The sequence below is a fragment of the Falco punctatus genome (genome assembly GCF_963210335.1).
Source record: "Falco punctatus genome assembly, chromosome: 1".
Classification (NCBI taxonomy): domain Eukaryota; kingdom Metazoa; phylum Chordata; class Aves; order Falconiformes; family Falconidae; genus Falco; species Falco punctatus.
Window position 1 is genome coordinate 6,862,568 of NC_137580.1, and position 10,747 is coordinate 6,873,314.

The window sequence follows — 10,747 nt, forward strand, 5'->3', positions numbered from 1 at the left end:
TTTTTTTTTTTTCCTATTAATAAAACCAATTCATGGCTATTTGACTAACATAGTTATGAATTACACCATGCTCTGGTGTTTCTTTCAATGATTTACATTTTTCTATATGTGGCTTTATAAATGTCTTCAGGGGGTTTCCCCATAATTTTATTATTGGATTTTATGTATTTAGTACAGTAGATTGTAATTTCCATGGATAAATTTGTAACTGTCAAACCATTTAATAGAATGGAAATTTTAAAATCAACAAAGAATATATGTCAAAGCCTGTTCACGATCAAGTTCACAACCCCTTAAAAATAATTTAATTTGTAGAAAACTAAGAACAAAGCCATGTTTGTCCCTTGCCATTAAAGCTCTGTAGTTTGAAGTCTACCAGAACTCAACAGCTGTGAAGCCACAGACACTATTTAGTATCCTGAGGGGAAAATAACCTGTCTGAGGTAGCTCTAACAGCTCCTGGTGTACATGCAGTATGACCTCCCCTCCTCAGAAATAGTCTATGAGTTGGCCCCAGTGTTTTGCAGGCAGATCTGGGTGATAACATCTAGGAAAACCACTGAGAACAATGTTTACCTGACCAGAAGATACTTGCAGGAGCAAAACATCTCAAAAGGAAAAACTGCTTCTCTGTCATCTTCCCTAAAGGAAAAAGTACTTTAGCACGAATGGGAAGTAGGAAACAAGGTTTTCCTGGATGAACGAGGGTGTACAGGACCACAAGAATAAATTACCTTGACAAGCAAGGGAGGCACATAAAGATCCAGAAATCACATGAATGGCTGCACACACAAAGTAGTAAGTCATTAAATGCTCCCCCTCTTCTACTTCTCCTTCTTGCAAAATAAGGGAAGTGACTGATGATCACAACCGCCATGACACAGCTAGTGCCATGTAACAGTGTCACATCCAGAAGAAAACGAAGAGAGTAAATGGTCAGTTTATTGGAAAATATCGTAGTTCAGAATACCTACTGTACTATCAAGGACCCAGGAAACACTTCATGGCTGAAATACAGGATGAAGCATCAAAAAGTGCCTGTTCCATTTCCAGCTGTCAGAACCTCTTGGTGGGACTTTAAACAAGATGCTTAGCTTTCCTGTGCCCTAATAGCCACAAGATGTTTGCCCGTTCCAAAATATTCTATAGTTTGCAGAGAAATAGGCTCAGTCCTTCCTGTTAAATGTTTCACATGTAATAATTAAATAGTAACTGGAGCGAAGAGAGAGTGTGAAATCATCAGGCACCTTCCCAGCATGAGGAAAAGCTAAGCTACAGTCCTTCTTCTAGTTAACATTTCAAAATCTTGGATGAAGCGCTAATATGCAAGTTCTCTGTACTCTTTGGAGCACTGCACACTTTAATGGCATCTGTGGAATGGGCAGAAAGCGTCATCTGCAGTCTCCCACAGCCTAGTGGCGAGGCATCCTCACAGAAGTCTGTCTTTGATTCACTTTAGGCAGAGGAAAAGAAATAAAATGAATTGGCACCTTGGACATGAGACAAAATGCTGAGCAACTGGGTAATAAGATGGCAGCTGCCACAGCAGCAGCGCCTCGGTGTAGAGAGCCAATGCTATTTATTAGGTGAGCTCGGCACACACTGGTGGGTTTGCACCCCACTGGCGACTCAGGTGGGAGAACACCCAGAGTGCAGCCTTGGACATGGCATCTGTTGGCAGGTGCACTGGCGTTTAATGCTGCCACAGGCAATGCATTTCTGGGCCCAGCAAGCTGCAACGCTTTTGGTACCCGAAGAACATCAGTGCAGCAACCAAAGGCTGCTGGAAACACTGGTATTGGACAGGAGCTTCCAAGGGGCTGAATTTCAGTGTTAGAGGCTTAGAACATGAATCACAGGATTTAGACACAGGTGTGCCAAAGTAGATTTAGTCCAAAATGGCCACATAACTACAGCTGTTCCGATTTTTTTTTATTATTTTATTTTTTAACAGGAGTGTTTCTCTTCAAATAGCATGGATTTGCCAAAACCAAACTTTTTGTAGGAGTGTATCAATTTAAACTTCAAGGAAAGTGCTCCACATCCAAGACCCAAATTCTGTTTAAATCGCATGATTTCTTACCCCTCCCCTTCCCTTCCACTACCTGAAGGGCCAAACAACAGGCACACTGCTGGTATACAGGCTGAAGCTGAAGTCCTGGCTTGACTCCGAGAGAAGAGGTCTTGAACCTCAGACTCATGCAAAGCAGAAGCTATAAGGACAGAATAGTCTTGCTTATGATTTTTTTTTTTTTTCTTAATTGCTATTTTCATCCAAATAAAAAGTATGAACAGTTCTACATTCCCCCTTTTTCTCCCCTGCCCCCGCCTTGCAGGCCAGGAAATCTATTTCCTCTTCAGCTTCAGGCACAGCTTTCTCAACACTGCACCGTTTGGTCATTGTAGGATTTTCTGTACCTTCAGTTATCCTCTCCATTTTTGTTAAACTGCCATCAGGGAATTAGCGCTCCAGGTTCATTTTTGAGTGACTTCCAAAAATAAAATATATCCATCAAAGCAAGTGTATTGCTCCCAGTTACTTATATCCTATCTCTGAAGGCAGAGCTTGGCCCAAGTACTGCACATCAAGGAGCTGTTAAGTTCTGACCTACGCTGGCTTCTCATTTCAGGATACGAAACAGCCTTTCCCAAACATTCTACTCTAGAGCAGCGTTATGCACAGCAACCTGCTGTATGTCTGGGAGGGGGGAAAGAACAAAAAACCCAACCAACTACATTGGTTTCTAAATGCACTGAAGAGATACAAGACCAGATTCACCAATAAGTTCCAGCTGCTTTGCAGTCCTTTGGCAACGCAAAACAGCTATAAAGCTGGTTTATCTCAGGTTAGCCAAGCCTATGGATACTTTGCATCATCAGAGTACAGAAAAGTCAGGACTTTCTACTGAGTCTAGCTGACAGAAAATATTTACACCACTGCGACGTGAAGCACAGGGAGATAACATATGCACATACCTTCAGTCTGCTGTACACTATTATTCTGGAACAAATCTTGTCACATATTCCACAAAAGGGGAAGGGGATCTCCATTTTCTGCTTATCAATTATATATCTGAAAAATCAACTGCACACATGCTTCTTTAAAAAGACTCAAGACAACATGTAACTACATTTTAAATGTTCTAGAAGTATCAACTTTTAATGATACTAATGATACTTTGAATGCATTTTGTTATACCACATATTTGAAATATTATGGAAATTGGCAAAGTTGTCCCATTTTAAACATACAGTACTTTATACAGGGGATATATATTATATATGTGCAATAAATTTTAAGCAAATATATTACAAGTATATAGAAAACCCATATTTTTTCCATATGTGAAGAAATTATCCTTGTTACAGCCATTTTATTGTTCACTGCAGACAGTTATATGAAGCAGACTGCATTCATTTTATTTTTCTCCTACAAATCTGGAAAATTTTTGCAGATCCCTCACATACAGTTAGCACGATAACTGAACCCTATTACAGACATCATGTAACTGCGATGTAAAAGCTATCTCTTGAGCTCTGTTGACAGAGCTGTGTGTTTTAACATAAGCTCTTAAAAAATTGGAAAGCAAATCAATCCTGCTTGGGTTCATGTCCTCGGTCCTCAGAGATCCATGCCTTTATATCTTTGACTTAATCACACTGCATCTTAAGACTTCTACTCACAGTTTCCTTTTAGTACTGGAAATACCCACATCAGAAGCAGAGGGCCACAGTTACGATAACTTGGTGACTAAACCAAAGACTACTTGAAAACCCCTCCTACTGTTAGCGGAGTAATTCCACTTCACAACTAAATTGTTGTGGTTTCCAACTTTTTGAGTGTTTCGAGCCCTGAAAGAACTGTTGCTCATAGCTTAGCACTTGGGATTATAGATTTTGCTCAGCTGTAAAACAGCTTATTTGTTAAAAATAAAGTCCCAGCTGAAAGCAAATTTATTCGTATAATAAAACCAAACAACTGATATTCATCTCTGGATGAAAAGTTCCTAGCCTTTCCATGACACTTCAGGTGCCTCAAGAACAAGAAATTAAGAATCAGAAGGAAAACAGATCTGTTCTCCAGTTGTGTAAACTTTTGATCCTACTTGTAAAGAAACCAATTGTCCAGGGGCAAATCCATTTCTAGAACTAGGTGCTGGTTCTTCAAAAGATTTTTGGCCATGTAATCTCATCCCACTATTGCCACTTTATTTTAACAGTCAACTATTTGAATACTCCTGTTTCCTTGTCATTGCAGAGTAGATCTGTCCTCATTTGACAGATCCTAAGTACCAGGGTGTGCAGAACGTGCAGTCATTTTACAGCTTTTTCAGATCACAGATTTTATTCTACATACAAGGAACTGTTTAAATCTTATCCTGACTTAGCTTACTTAGGAAGCTACTGGCTTGAGCCACAGAACAGTATCTGCCTCCCTGCCATGGAAAGGCCCCAGCAAACAACAGCATTCGGTTTACTCACCAAATCCCACCTCTGCTGCAGGCAGAGAAGGACACTTCAGATTTACTGATTAAATCCTCTGAGACTTTGAGCACTTTCTAGAAATCTGACGACCCTGTTTATGTGGATCAAATGAAAACAAAGTCGTCCAACATCTGAACAGACAAAACACTTATGGTGACCCAGGGGAAACTCACGGGAACAGGAATTAAATTACCCTCCGTGGGCTGTGAGTACAGCATCCTACTGGAGTTAGACCCGTCACCTGATGGCAGTGCGCAAGGATAAGTGAACAGTACGGCTCTCGTAGACCAATTGTAGACCAAGGTGGCTTTGGAATCACCAGCTCAAAAGGTAACAGGAGCTTTACCTGCCTACATGGCAAAATACCTCAGTAATTAATAATCCATGAATTATAGTGTAATCAGCAGCTTTTAGTTACGGGACTTTCCCTCCTGCTTTCAAAAATGCTGTCTTGCAACAGAAATGTTAAAAGCTGGTATCTTCTCTTTCTTCCTCTTATTTCAGTGGTATGGAGAAGGATTTTTGAAAGTCCTACAGTGACCTAGATGTAATCAAAGAAAAAAAATTAAATGGGACTACAGCACACATGATGATAAACATCATAGCTTAAACTAATCCAGGTAACAATAGCAGTGAATATACAGCATTATGGGTTCTGCCCTGTGTCTGTGATCACAGGACATAACCACCACAGCTGAGAGAGACTTTGCACTCTGTTTTTGTTATATATAAAAACTCATGCCATCTCAGCTTCACTGTTATTTTATCACGCCAAGTAGAATGAGCTAAGACAGGTATGCAAGCACATGCCAAATACCTCTGTTTTTATATACGGATTTACTCTTAAAATTAAAAGCCACACTGACTGTGGTGCTGGAAGCCAATGCAGCCCAGTGGGTATGAGAACCTTTGGAAACATCTCCCAAAATGGGAAAGTTCTGTAAAGCCCATATGTCTTTGTCTATTTAAATGACAGGTACGATACACAAAACCCCACTCATATTTATATATATTTATATTGAGTGTGCATATCTGCAACTGTGTAGACATACATGATCAGTCATTATATAAATTTCAGACATCTATTTTAGTCATACAATTGGATGCCATCATCATTAATCGGTAAATCATGCTGCAAAACTTACATTAATCTATACCAGCACTACATAAACTATCATAGATCACAGAGTTAAGGTCATGTGTGGAATTTTTTTTTTTTTTTTGAAAGTCAAATATTTTTAGGATAAGTTTATTTTTTGAGTGATAAGTGGTAGCAAAAGCATTATGATTTTGGGCAGCTTTACTTCAGGGTATACACTTCCTAAATTTCCCTGAATATAATGGGACCAATTCCCACACTTCCTCAACTGCTGCCAAAATACGAGCCAGTTGTGGCCGTGTCCCTGCAGATGCTTTGGGACAGCTCTTCTGGAATGAACATCTTCTTATACACTACATATATACCAGGCCCGAAAATTAGTACATGTCTGTCCTTCCACTTGCCGTCTCCCCAATTATACAGTTTGCAAAGGCTGTCTCAGAGACAGAGCTCACAATGCAATGACAAAAAAAGCCATATGATGGTACTCGCATCCTACATCAGAAGAATTTCTACCTCTTAAACACTGCCACAGAAATGTATCTCCACCGGTTCTGAAGAAAACAAGTGCAAGCAAAAATTCATATAATTTTCCAAAGAGTTAAGCTACCTCTGACTCTCTTTTTATTGCTGCCTGCAGTTAAAGCTCTCACAAACATAGGGGAGCATAATACAAGCAATGCTAAGCACTTTAGAAATTCCCCCCTGTATTATTAAGCAAGCATTCATTTTGGTTTGCTTTTCTGGGAATATTTGTGCAAAGTATTTTTGTGTACACAAATGTTTGGGATGGAGTATGTATTCTTCTGAATGCAGCACCTGAACAAATATGTTTGCATGTAAATATCTAGATTAATGTGGATCAGCAGTGGAACTGCTGCTTTGACCACCCTGTCTGTAAAGCAACGTCTTCAAGAAATGTGACCAGAAAGACATTAAATGTAAAGCTTGTAGGTCAGCCAATAAATCTGGCTTACGTCTTTCTCTCTTCCTCAGGCAGGAAGGAACCCAGCTATTTTTAAATCTGGTGTCCAGGTACATAGCCAAAAATAAATGCTACTTCTGCTGGAGAAGACCACCGGAAAAGGTTATATACATCCTAAAGATTTCCCAAGGCCTGCTAGTCTCCTTGCTCTTTGTCCTTGGTGTGTCACACTCTCAATCCAAGAATAATTTACTTTCCACTTATTTTTTTTCAGATGCTGCTTCTTCCAGTTAGTTAGGAGACAGAAATGATACTGTGTTACTTAAGGTGGTGTGGGGTTTTTTGTTTTGTTTGTTTGTTGTTTTTTTTTAAAGACTACTTAATACTGTATTTGCAGAAGTCAAAGTAACATTTGCTTCAGATCTTTTAGGAACAAGATCCCATAACCCAAGTCTATTCAAACTCTTTCATGTAATAATTTCAAAAAATTAGATGTTATCATTAGTATTACAGTTTTTCTAAAGTCATCAAAAAGGGGGAGGAAGATCAATGAACATTTTATTACAATTATCTGTTCAAGACTTTTTTGTTTCCTTAGGTTTCAAAATTGTTCAGAAAAAGAACTTGATTTCACGTTATTACCTCTTAAAAATTAAGTCTTGCATACGTAATGTATCCTTAGAGAGGCTTCTGGACATTTTCAAAACAAATTAATTTTAAACTTTTAGATTTATTGCAATTATTTTCCATACCGTCACTGTTCACATTTTCTCTTTCTTGATAATCAGTTAAAGCATCAAAACTAGTCTTTATAGCAACTTCAAACTTTCTTCATCAACTCTCTGGTTTTACTTCTCTTTATTTTTTTTAACCTTTAAGGCCTGACCACTGTTTTTGGAGATTACAATAACAGCTCTTTCCTAAAAAGCACACGACTTACTCAACACTGTGTTTCTATAGTAATTCTATGCTATAAACTGAGATCTAGTTGCAGTTACTCTTCTGAGAGTTTCAAATGGTAGAGAGCTCCAAACATGGGCAGGTAGCATCTCAAGTCGAGCGCATGTTTCTGCAACAGAAATATCTCACATCCAGTCAGAAACTAATCCAGATCCAACTGATGCAACTCTTGAAACTCTTCCCGCACAGCCGATTTGCCAATTCGCTAATGAATTAATAAGGAGTTAGAGTTGCCAAAGGAGGTTTTGAGACATGAAACAATACAATTCCCTTTTAGTCATGCAGGAAAAGGACATATGTACTCTAACATTTTTCTGATGCATATAGCTCTATCTGTGATAAGAACAGAGAAAAATAGTGTACAAATGCATCTTTCAGGCCTATGGGGAGAACAAACAAGTGACAGAATTCTGCCTACACAACAACTCTGTGGATTCACTGGGCAACAGAGCTAAACAATACTTTACTCCAGACCCTTTCCTTTGAACATTACAAAATTCCTTAACCATTTCGGCAAAAGTGTTGCCTTCAAAATTCATGATGACAGTTCCATGACCAGCTTTTCACTAATTGTCAAGACAAAATTTGGTATTCAACTGAATTTCATGGAACACAAGAAACAACAGAAGTGGCAAAATGCTCCAGTTCTCCACCAAAGGTTCATTTTGAGGGGTGTATTCATTCCATAAATGCAAGCCAATGTTTACTCGCTGGGGTATTGATTCATACAATGGGATTGTTTAGCTACAATCGGTCCATGAGAGCCGTACTGTTCACTTATCCTTGCGCACTGCCATCAGGTGACAGGCCTAACTCCAGTAGGATGCTGTACTCACCGCCCACGGAGGGTAATTTAATTCCTATGCCCATGAGTTTCCCCTGGGCCACCATAAGCAGGTCAGAGCAGTGAAAATGCAGCTTGACAAAGTAGCAGGCAGATGCTCATTTTCTTGGTGGACATCACTGACTTCAGTCCTGGCAAACATGCCAGACGAGATGTGGATATTTCTCCCTTTACATTTTGGAGTTCTCCCTGTGCTAAAGAAAAGATCAGTGTAGAGCCCCCAAATGGATCTTTTTCAGACTTGAAACGGCTGATACTATTGTGCTAGAGGGAACAGTAAGAGTAAGCCAGAAGGTGCGGCACAGGGAGGTCTGCAAAGGAAACAGATATTTATCAGCAGTCTGAACAGATTACTAGTCGGGCTGGCAGCGAGTGACTGAGGTGATGGTGTTTGAAGGAGTTGAAAGAGCAGATTGAAGCCCAAATAGATCATTTAAGATGTTTATAGGAAAAGGCTTTATGACTCTGTGTTCTCCAATAAACTTTTCTCATTATAAAAAGGTAATGAAATGATTCAGTTTAATAAATCCTCTGGTATTTTATATAAAATATAATATTAAATAATGAGAAAAAGAAAACATTCTGCTCTTTTTTTTTTTTTTCCCCAAATGGATGGTTCCAGAAAACTACTGAAAGAAATGCATTAAGAACATTTCTTCTCTGCTTTGTGAAAAAGAAAAATGGAAATGTCCAGTCGAAAACATCATCTACTATGGGTACAATGAACAAAAATGCACAGAACCCATCCAGGGAATCACAACATTGAAAAAGAACAAACTGGCCTGGCAGAAAAGCATGGGAAAGTGCATTGCAGACTTCTCTGTCATAACTTCACCTGGCCTGCAGATCAGCAAAAGGATCTTTAGGTTGCGACGTTATGAAACCTTCACTTAATCTCTAACACTCAAGAATGTATCACTGCAGCCATGCTACAGGGTCAGCAGGAAGAACTGAGTGAAGATAAATAGGAGGAAAGGCAGAGAACAGAGACACAGTAGAAAGCGGTAAGATTTGTTTTCCCCAAAAAGCTGGCCTTCTGTGTGTATCAGTAACACTTCTCAGTGACAACATTTTGTAAAAGCACAGAAAAACAGGAGGGTCTGTTCTGAACTGCTTGTGCCACCCAAAAAGGAATGCAAGAGAAAATCAAAATCAAAAAAAGGAAAGATAAATAATGCATTTCCCAACCATGCAGTACAATGGGAAACATAAAATATTTGACTCACACTAGGATGGTCCAGGATGTAGTTGTAAAAAATAAAAGTACTCCAGGGGAGCAACAGCATTCTTAGGGCTAAGAAACTTACTGGATTTATTCCAATGTTTTCGAAGACAATGTGTTCTCTCATCATCCTTTTCAGCTCAGAAGAAAATGCTTAGGCAGTGGTTCCACCATACAGCAAACTCATTTTGGGGCTCAGACTAACAAAATCCTACTGGCATCAATTACTTTCCATTCTTGTACTACTGACAGTTTTCCTTACACTGTTGGCTTTCTTATGGCAAAGGTTGGTTCAATAAAGGTTAGGATTACAGGGTTGCATGGTAATAGAGTTTGAAAGGAAGCCCAGGCGGTCATCTAGTCCAGCATCCTGCTGAGTTGGCTATTTGACAGGACAGGTAGGATCTGCATCCCCAGGTCAAGGCTGTCTCTTCCAGAGACAAAATCTGGAAGAATCAGATTGCGCAGGAGATAAAATTTGACTCTTTACCTATGGCTTTGATAGTTGATCTCCTTGAGGCAGCATCTGTCTGCTGATTGCAGGTTGGAAGGTAGTCCTCCACTTGCTTACTCTTCAGCTGGAAAACCTGAAGGACTCAGGGCTTTTACTGACTCACTCATTTTTTTCTCTACTGTCATATTCTCTAACCCTTCAAAGTACTTCTTTCAAGTGGTTTTAGCTTTTTAGTGGTTCCTCCAGGTGCTAAGTGATCCTTATTAGAAGAAAGTGTTTGCCCAGAGTCTGGGGATCCCAAAGAGCTACAGCTCTTTGCCCTAGGACAAGGAGAGCAGTTAGGACCACATAGAAAGGCTGTCATGGCCTCAGTGATTACTGAGGATTTTTCAGTTCTCTCAGTCTAAGCGTAGGGTAGAACAGAAAAGCAGAAAGATGGAGATAGCATCACACCATAGATCCCAAAACATCTTAGATTTGCTATACATTTCATAACAGGGTAGAGTTAAACTGATAAACTATGGCAACAAATTCAAGATAGTCAAGTCAAATGGAAAGTAATGTTCATGGAGCCCAATAAAGCATCACCAGGCAAACCAGCACCCTAACATTGCTCAGGCACAGAACTCAGAGGAAAAGCAGAGACAGCTAAAGAGCTTGTAGAGAAAGCAATAGAAAAACAACAGCAGGCAACTGGTATATAAGTACAATATTTGCACCGTATTTACAGACACATATAACATACATCCAATTTAGAG

General features: G+C 39.4%; 1 long non-coding RNA gene across 1 annotated transcript in view; it reads left to right on the top strand.

Annotated features, from left to right (window-relative positions):
- The window catches only part of LOC308058278, a 70,860-nt gene that overhangs the window by 25,223 nt on the left and 34,890 nt on the right, over positions 1-10,747 (top strand). Inside the window, exon 1 of the long non-coding RNA XR_013925763.1 lies at positions 1-10,493. This exon is cut by the window's left edge and continues 25,223 nt beyond it. This is a non-coding gene — a long non-coding RNA (uncharacterized lncRNA). The remainder of the gene's footprint in view (positions 10,494-10,747) is intronic.